We start from the raw sequence: 10,140 nt of genomic DNA on the forward strand, positions 1-10,140 counted from the left end.
GGCTTAAGACTTATTGTGCAGTGGGGCTTGTGGGCCTCTGGGAGCCTCCTGGTTGCAGGGGGATGAGAGCCACATGGAGCTGACATAGACCAACCTGCAGCTCGGATCCACCGACACCGTTCAATCCTCAGTAAATCCACGGACCACAGAGTGCGAAATAAACGCTTAAGCCAGTGAAGTTGGAGGTTGTTTGTTACACAGTATTACAGCAAGAGCTGTCAGATACACCCTCACACTTCTTCAGATTCCATGCTCTCTCCAACCCAAGAATCACCAGTGTGTGGGGAGCCAATCCACCTGCTGGGCAGGAATTGGGTTCCTGAGGAACGCTGAGCTGTCGAAAAGGGATTAGGGACTCTGTTCTGCCATGTTCATCAACCCATCCTCTGGATTGGAGGATTCTAATTTTTAATTTTCTTCTTTTTACTTTTGCATATTTTCCAAAGTTTCTGCAATAAGTGTGGTTAATTCTTATAACCGGGGGGGGGGGGGTGGTGGAATTTATTCAAAAATTGGAAAAATTAATTGGAAACCAACTCTTCTTGGCATCTCACCGATCCTAACCTTTGGTGTCTCCAAGAACAAAGCTGATTGTCAAGCCCTTCACCCACAGGACTCTCTTCACGTCTCTGAAGACAGGGTTCTTGGCGCCTGCACACTGTCTTTTCTCCAAGTTCAGCAATTCTGATTTCTTGAATGTGCCTCCGCTCTCTGAATGGACCCCACTGGCTTCTAGCCTTAGAATGCGGTGTCCCAATCTGAGTTCCGTTCTCCAGGTAAGGAAGCTGTCCAGACGGGGATAACAGAATACATCTGGAAGAGGCTTCCTTGCCATGGCTCCACCTGAAAAGGCACTGGGCATTCCTGCCTTCACTCCCAGCCCATCACCCTGGGGCATCAGGCTCTGCCCATCCCTCTTCTTGGCCCAGGAATGGCCTGGCTACTTCGAGGCTTGTGCCCAAGACTGTAAGTGCCGGCCAGCCCATGGGAACATCTCAAATGTCTTCAAACCCGAGCCCACCTGGCACCAGTATGTCCCTGTTTCTTACTAGGCACCTTCAGAAGATGCTGCACTGTTTCCCTGCCCTTTGATGCCGAAGCTCGCTCATCCTGGCTGCCAGCTACCAGGATGCCCAGCCCTGGGTCTCCAAGCTGCTCTCCAGCACTGTGCAAGGGGAGATGTGAGGCCCGGAGCTGCATCTCCCTCACCCCTAAATCTCCGTGCCTAGTCAGGACCTGGCGCAGAGCAGGTTTTCAGTGTTACACAAGGGGAGATGTGTGAGTCAAGAGAGCTAGGCTCCCGATGACTCTCCCCATGGTGAGAACTCCCTGATGTGGTACTAGGATGCTGCTTTTGGGCCACTGTACCTCACTGGGTCCTCCCCACAACCCGTGATCTAGAAAGTGGCAGTTTCCCAGTTCCATTCTACAGAAGGGGCAGCTGCAGCTCAGTGCAATTCTGTGGCTTGTCCAAGGTCACACAGCCGCTCAGTGGTTGAGCTGGGACATTTAACTCAAGTCCATCGGGCTCCAGATGGAACAATGTAACTGGAAACAGTTTGGTAGCAAAAAGAACTATAAGAACAAGTACTAACATGCACTGGGCGCTTGCTGTGTGTCACGTACTTTGCTAAGCTCGTCATTGTTCATGCAGTCTTCATACCCACCCTGTGAGAATGACTATCCCATTTTGCAGATGAGGAAATGGCGGCTCAGAGAGGTTGAAGGCTTGCCTGAGGTCACACAGCCCAGGGGGCAGGCCTCACATCTGTCTCCTTTCAGAGCTGATGTTATGGGCTGAAGGGGACATGGGTATGAATCATGAACTAGAGTCAGGAGTCAATGGCTTAAGTTCAAATCCAGGTGGAATCAAGTTCCCAGGTGGAATCCAGGGAGAGTGTGCTACTATAGATCCCTGCTACTCAAAGTGTGGTCCGGGGACCTGCATCATGGGCATCACCTGGGAGTTTGTGAGAAAGGCAGAACCTGCATTTTAACAAGATCCTCTGGGGATCCATGTGCACAGTAAAGCACTGGTCTAATTTGCTCTGAGGCAAGCCTGGCGTTACCCTCAGGTGAAGGTGGGACTCCCGAGGACAGCACCAGCTCTCATCATCAGGCTTCTGCTGGGGTCTGGGAGGGGTGTCTGCAAACTGGGAGGGGTGTCTGTGAACTGGGAGGGGCGATGTCTCTAGCCCGCCAATCAGCCACCTGGGCTCCCACTGAGAGCTGCACACGGTCCATATGTGCTTCGAGGGAGGTTCCTTCTGCCCTTTCTTTCCCTGCCTGTCCCTTCCCTATCCACTTCCAGCCTCACCTCCTTCATGAAGCCTCCCCAGCTGCCCCTACCCCAGGCAGAGCGAGTAGAGCCCGCCTCTGGCTGCCACCCCCTTGTAAAAGGCTCTCAAGAGTAATTACCTCCTTATAGGTGTCACTTAATTGTTTACATTTGTATCTCCCCCACTGGAAGGAGAAGTTCTCAAGAAGAAAAGCTATGTCTTAGCCACATATTCCAGCACCCATTGTAGAGGCTAGCGCAGAATAGGCCCTCAAGAAATATGTGTTGAATGATTGCATCCTTATATCCTCTGAGTAAATGAAGAAGGAAGGAAGGAAGGAAGGGAGGAACAAACAAACGAAAGTCTTAAGCAAAGGAGTGAATCTCTAAGTGAAAAATTGTAAGGACCATGTAGGAGCCCAAAGTGAGGGATATTTTGGGGGACAGAGGAATCTTGGCTACCACTTGGCCCTCAGGGTCATCCATGTCCCACGCATCGGTGCCGATGGATACCTGGGGCCATGCCACTTTCCAGGATGAGCTCTCTCCCCAGCAGTCACATAGGATGAGCCTTGCTAAACCAGGCAAGGGTTTAATGATTCCTCCAAGGGAATTATTAGGGGAAGAGCTCTCTCTCTCCCCTCTCCATAACATCATAAATCATAGGAATGCTGTAGCCAGTCACCTGGGCTGTTCCAAGGAATGAGGAAGGAGGGGGCCTCAGGACAGCCAGTACCCACATTGGAGCCTGTGACAGACAGTGTCCACCTCTTTGGAGCCAGCAGAGACTTGCTCTGGGGTGAGTGAAGCCACACAGGCCCACAGGGCTTTTTCAGTCCTCACTGGCCTTTAACATGTGGAGTTGGGATGGATGAAATGGAAGGGAATAGAAAAACATGATTGACCTCTGTGTGTGTGTGTGTGTGTGTGTGTGTGTGTGTGTGTGTGTGTGTATTTCTGTCTATTACTAGTTTATGAACAATGGCTGGATACATTATCACCGGCTCTGGAGGATGGACTTGGGAAGTTCTGACTAAAAATAAGATCACATGATATCTATAAAGATGACTGATCCGAAGGTTGGGAACTTTCAAATTTTCTTTTTTTTCTTTCATACCGAATAGTGTAGCACATCATTTTAAAAGATTTCAAAAAGTTGATCTAAGACCTTTATACAGTTTGGATTTTACTATAAAGTCTTTCATAAGATATAGTGGGGGGAGTGGGAATACCTACAGTTTTTTATTCCTGCAATGATTGACTTCATTTGTCTATTTCCTGTGATCTCATATAAGAAATTATTCTAGGCAAAATGCTGCCACTTAGAAGATGAACAAATTTTAATTCTCCTTCAGCAACTGGCAAAAAGGTGAGAATTGTGAGAGTTGGAAAGCCAGTCTGAGAGGAACAACTGCTTGAAGTATGGGAGTGGCAGGGTCTTTCGTGGGCAACTGAAACTGATACCTGGGCTCAGAGAGGTGCAGTAACTCACTCAAGGTCACACAGCAATCAGGTGGCAGAGCCCAAGTCTGGCTGACCTCAAAGTTAGAGCACTTTTCCTGATCAAAGCCTGGAACTCCGCCCCCCCTGCCCCCCACCCCACCCGCCAAATATCTCCAGTGGCAGAGAAGAGTTTACTCAGACTTTCAGGGGCCTGGTACTCAGACCTGAGGGAAATCAAATATTTTTGCACTTTTGCATTTTCATCCGAAAATTTTATGTGAGTCAATTTGCTTTCTATTTCGTAATACTTTGTTCTTATACAAAAAAATCATGTTTTCTTCCCTGTAAAAATCTTTGAGGAAAACAGATGATCCAGGAAGCTGCTCAGTGTTTATGCAGCACTTCAAGCGCTGCCTGGCAGAGCTGGGGGCCCCCGGGACCACTTACCCCACACAACCTCCATCATCTGTAAACAAAAGCTCGAGTTTCAAGAAGCTTTTACCAACACCTCCAAGGCAAAGCTTTTCTGAGCTTTGCTCTCCAGGGGTCTAGAGAGTTTCCAGGGATCACAGCCCTGAACTTCTCCATTTTTCACGTCCTGGGGGATGGTAGTTGGGGGATTCACTCAGGCTCTGAGCTCTGCTGAATCTAACGGAGGCTGTGCTGTTGTGGCATCACCCCAGACCCTCTCTCTCCTGCTGCCCCACATCCAGCCACTGCAGGTCCTGTCCATGTCACCGTCTGCCCCTGGGTACTGTCCACTTCCCCCATCTCTGTGCCCCACCCTAGGCCCTAGCCCTCTCATCTCTGGCCTTCAGGTCCTCTGCTTCCACCCCCGCCCTCTAGAAACCCACTCTCCTCATAGCAGACACAACGATCTCTCAAAAAAGCACATCTGATTGTGTCCACCCTCCCTCCTGCCCCTTCCAAGGCTCCCTATTGCCCTTAAGACAAACACCTACCTGAGGCCTCAAGGCCTGCATGACCTGGTCCTGACCCCCTCTCCAGGTTGACGTGAACCACTCTCCCCTCCTTGACTTGCACCAGCCTGACGGGCCTCTCCCAGTTCCTAGAATTCACCAGCTCCTCTCCCCGGATCATCACCTATGCCATTCCCTCTGTCTCTAGTGCTTTGTCCCTTGGTCTTTGCATGTGCCTACTCATTCATTCAGTTCAGTTTTCTGGAGCACCTACTACGTGCCAGGCACTGTGTCACGTACTTGCTGTGCTGTGGTGACCTGGTCCCCACCCTCTTGGAGCTTCCCCAGGGCAGACACACATTAATGGTGATGAATGGTGATAGATACTAGGACAGGAAATCACAAAGTGCTAAGAAAGAGACTAACAGGCTGGGGGGACAGGGAAGAGAAGGACAAAGGAACTCTCCTCCAACTCAGCCTTCAGACCTCAGTCAAAATTCACCTCCTCTGAGGAGACTTCCCTCTCCCCCTGAACAAGGCCAGGGCCCTGGGTTACTGCTCCCACAGCACCCTGTTCTCTTCCTTTCCAGCGCTTGCAGAGTTTGCAGTTAGACATCGACTTCTGTGACTAAAGCAGTAGTAAGGAACGGTGCTGTGGAGCACCCACTCTGCATCCAGTGGGGGCTTGACGAAGCAACCCCAGAGCTGGCTTCACCCACACAATTACCCAGAGATGTGAGTATCATTAACCCCACTTCCTAGAGAAGCAGACTGAGGCTGAGAGCAAGAGAGGCTGTATTAGTCATCTAATGCTGCATAACAAATTACCCCAAAACTTAGCTTAAAACAATGAACATTAACTACCTCATTATTCTTGTGGGTCAGGAATCTGGGCATGGCTTAGCTGCGTCCTCTGGCTCAGCATCTCTCCACAAGGCTTCAATCAAGCTGTCAGCCAGGGCTGTGGTTTCATCTGAAAGCTCAACTGGAGGAGAATCGGTTTCCAAGCTCACTCATGTGGCTGTTGGCAAATGAAGTTCCCATAGCCTGTTGGACTAAGGCCCTCCATTTCTCATTGGCTGTTGGCTGAAGGCCTCCCTCAGCTCCTTGTCCCACGGACCTCCCCATAGGGCAGTTTACAGCATGGCAAGTAAGAGAGAAGAGAGAGTGAGCCAGACAGAAGCCACTGTCTTTGGGTAACCTAGTCTCAGAAATGACACTCCATCACTCTTGTACTCTGTTTGTCACAAGCAAGTCATTAGGTCCAGCCCATGCTCCAGGGGAGGGAATTACACAAGGGCATGAACACAGGAGGCGGGGTTGTTGGGGGCCATTAGAGGCTGCCCATCACAGAGGTCATGTACCTGCCCCAGATCTTGTAGCTAGGACATGTTCCAGCCTCCTTCAGGGGCCAGGCTCTCTGCCCCGCCTCAAGGAGGTGAGGATGGGGTGGGGACAGGAGGCTCTTGCCAAGCCCAGGACCCCCCAGTGGCCTTGGCTTTCTGTCAACCATACCCAACGCTTTCTCCTCCCATGGAAGCTGGGAGTATTTCCTGCTCAGCCCAGGAGGCTGTGTGGGGTATGAGCATTTGCTACCCAAACTGGAGAAACGTTAGCTTTCAAAACCCAGGCCTGGGTGGAACCCACAAATGGGCAGTTGGCTGGAAAACTGGCCTATCTATTAGCCTCCTAGGGCTGTGGGTTATGTTTAAACTGAAAAGTGAGCTGTGATGTGGTATAACTGAGCCTTGTGAAGTTATTTCTCTTCCAGATTTTCTTGCTTCATTTGAAAAGCCAGAGCAGCCTGGCAGGTACATTCCTTTTGTTTCTCCCCCCGCGCCCCCCGCCAAATTAACTCTCACTGTGCCTCCTAGGCTGGTGGAAAATTAAATCTCAGTCATCCAAGGGGCTCCCTCCTGTCCTGCCCGCACCCTATAGGGGTTGTGTGGTCTGGACAACAGATTCAGTGCAGAGAGCCGGAGGTCACCACCCCACCAGAGCGGGAGCTGAGTGAGGCCAGCGACTTCTGTCAGTTTTGTGCACAGATGTGCATAGTCGGTGCCCAGCACACAGTAGATGTGCAATAAATCTTTGTTGAATGTTGAGTGAGGGGTCTTTTGTTCTGTGGCCACAGTCTTTACCCAAACATACATGCGCCTTGAATGGAGGGACAAAAGGGGTCTTGGCCAGCCAGGCCAGCGTCCAGCATTCCCCCGGGGAACACAGGCCTTTCCTCTTGTTCTGGGACACCTGCTTCCACCCCTTCCCCAATTCCAGAAAGTTCTCCCTATTCAGTCAGCCCCAACTCCCCATTCCCTAATCCCCCAAGTTCCATTGTTCTTTCCGGAAAGAACTTTTCTTAAAAATAAAAGCCTCTTTCTCAACATTGCCCCTAGGAGTGGGAGCCAGTGTAGACCACTGACTCCAGGGCTGGCCCACAGCTCTGCGGCCAGGGATGAGGGAGGGGGAGGGGGAATCTGATTCTATCTCATCCTTCCCAGCAGTGAAACAGCACACACGTTTGCATCTCAACAAAGTCTTCAGCTCAAAGTTGCATGCTCTGATTCGAGGGGTGGGGGCAGGAGGATGGCGTTGACATCCTGTAAGGAGGTGAACCACTTTACAACCCGGGGGGCCTGGTCCTCCTGCAGAGCACCCCGCCCTGCAGCTCGCAGAGCAGAGAAGGTCAAGTGCGTGAAACAGCACAACGTAAAGAGCACCAGAAAGTGGGTCTGCACTAAAACAGCTCCTGCCAACAGGGTACAGCTGCCTGAGATCCCCCATCATAGTCTCCGGACACTGATTTGGGAGAGGGCAGACGACCCTCCTTTCCGGCAAAGACACAAACCTCCCTGGGGCTCCTTCGTGCCACATGCAAATCCCTGCCTGTCCTCTTTAGGCTTCGCCACACAAGGATGAACAAGGCTCAGGCCCCAGTAAATGCCAGGCAAAGCCCACATATATTGGGCACTTACTGGGTACCAAGTACAGTGTCAAGTGCTTTTCATGATCATCTCATTGAGTCCTCCCGAATGCCCTTTGAGACAGGTATGAATACCTTCACTTTACAGACGAGGGAACAGAGGTATGCCTTTCTCAAGGAGCGATGCCATGGCAATCACGACACAAATATATACCTCAGGCCATTGCTCATACTTGTAATTACCAGATCCTACTGCCCCCTCCAAATCACAGTTGCAAAGGATCAACACCACAGAAGGACAGAGATGATGTAGTGGAAATTCAGAGGAATTCATGACCAGCCTGGCAATCTGGGATGGCTTCATGGAGGAGGAGCCAGAATTTGAAGGATGGGGGACTTTGACAAGTGAAGCCTATGAAAAGGACATTCCAGGAGGAGCAGAGGCTTAGAGGTGGGAAAAATGGGGAAGGTTCTGGGCCCTTGGAGCCAGCCTCTTATGCTCATGTACTGGGGAAGTGGGGAAGTGAGGGAGAGAGGGGATGAGAAAGGTGGGCACATTGTAGAGAGTAAAATGGGGTCAACCTGTGAGAGCTCTCTGGGTCTGACCAGCCTGAGAAAGGCCAGACCATGAGTCACAGGGGCCACAGAGCCCAGCCCCAAAGTCTGGGGGTGTCCAGCACCCAGGTGCCCAGGTCCTTTCCTGGAGGACAAGACACCCCTCTCCAAACCTGTGAAGCCGTAACAGCCATCCCCCGACCCCCCCACCCCCCACCCCGCAACCCAGACACCTGGACGCCAGGCAGAAGCGGAGCAAGAAGAGGAGAGCAGATTCATTCCAGAAAGAACACGTTTACACCCAGCCAGGGGGCGGCCCCTAAAAAGACTGTTCACATTTGCAGCTCCATCTCAGCTTGAAAACTGGCTGAACTCCTTGGAAGCTTTTTTTCTCTTCTAACCAGACTTTAGGGAGCTCAGGAAGACGTCTGATTAGTTACAGACTAAAGAGATTACATTTTCCCTGCTCATCTGAGCCCCAGTTGAGGAAAGTTTCCATATACTGAGATTCTGGGTAAGATTGTGTTTTTGTTTAAAAGCTTCAATAGTAAAAATATATTTTTAAATCTTCTTTTAATGGCCTACATTGTCCAATCCCTTCATTGAGTGAGGAATCAGTGGCCTAGAGTGGGGCCTGGATGTCACCTGAGGCCACACAGCAGTGAGCAGCAGAGTCTAGAGCCAGCCTGGGGCTCAGGGTTGCCTGTGAACTCCAGCTCAGTGCTCCTTCCAAATGCCAGTGCTGGCTTGGGTCGGAGCTGCTGTGGCCTGGGGAGAGAAGGAGATGGGCCAAAGGCCCAGGGCTTAGTATGGCCCAGCATGAGGGCTCCTAGAAGCCCTCCTTCTGGAAGCCCCAGATGCCTCAGATGTGGGCTTGACCCGGGTTAAGCCGGAGACCAGGCCCCAGGCAATGCCCTCGCAGGCCCTTCCCGGCTCTCCTCAGCAAAGACACCTCGCCCACACCCCCAGGGGCCACACCTGGCTCAGTCATTCCTCTAGCGAGTGAAGCCTACCTAACACAGTCTGGACCAAGCCCTGGATGAGGAGTCAGAAGTCTGGGATCCACCCCAGTTGAACCTCTTCCTAGCTGAGCAGCACGGCGCTGTGCCTGTCACCTCTCTGGCTTCCTTGGCTGTAAAAAAACAGAGCAGAAACTCTCCAAGTGCAAAAAGAGGCACCGGGAGTACACAGCCCCTGCAAACACGGGCACTGTTCCTCAGCAGAGCAAATTCAAACCCAGCTCTGGAGTCAGGCCGCCTGGGATTGAATCCCACTGTGTGCTGGGTCAATGTGGGCAAGTAGCTTAATTTCCCTGTGTCTCAGTTTCCTTGTCTGTAAAACAAGGATAATAGGACCTACCGCCATAAACTAGTTGTGAGAAAATTAAGATAATATAGTTTGAGAGTTTTGGATGAGTACTCAGTAAAAATTAGCTTTTATTATAATGGCTCTTTGAGCCTTGATTGACCCCAAACTCCCCAACTAGTAAATGATATGCACTTGGAAGATACAGATGTTTGTCCACTAGAGCCTAGCCTGGTGCCTGAGGCAGGGGAGTGAGAATGTGGTGTGGAATTACTTAATACATGCTCCAGGAAGTATCAATACTTATAAAAGGGGCGCATACAATTCACTGGAGCCCCCTTTCCCCACCCAGAGCACCGTCTTCCAGCGGTCAAGGGCTGGTGAATGAGTCTCTGAATGATACATATTCCTCTGTTTGATGTTCAGCAATAATGAGCTTGTATGCAGGGTGAGTCACCAAGCGTGGTTCACGGTTTGTGCCTTGTATATAGCCGTACAATTCCACAGGCACAGACTCAAAGATCCTGGAAAATCATTCATTCGACAAACATTAATTGGGTGCGTGGCAACCTACTGATTCAGGAGTTGGAAGGGTGTAAAATATTATTTTGAAGCTACACACGCAGGCAGGTAACAATGTTATTGGACACGTGTTCCCTAAGCACCTGTCCTCTGGTCTTGAGCAAACTATACTTATATGACCTGGTTTATGAATT

This window comes from Balaenoptera acutorostrata, assembly GCF_949987535.1.
Source record: "Balaenoptera acutorostrata chromosome 3 unlocalized genomic scaffold, mBalAcu1.1 SUPER_3_unloc_1, whole genome shotgun sequence".
NCBI classification, from domain to species: Eukaryota; Metazoa; Chordata; class Mammalia; order Artiodactyla; family Balaenopteridae; genus Balaenoptera; species Balaenoptera acutorostrata.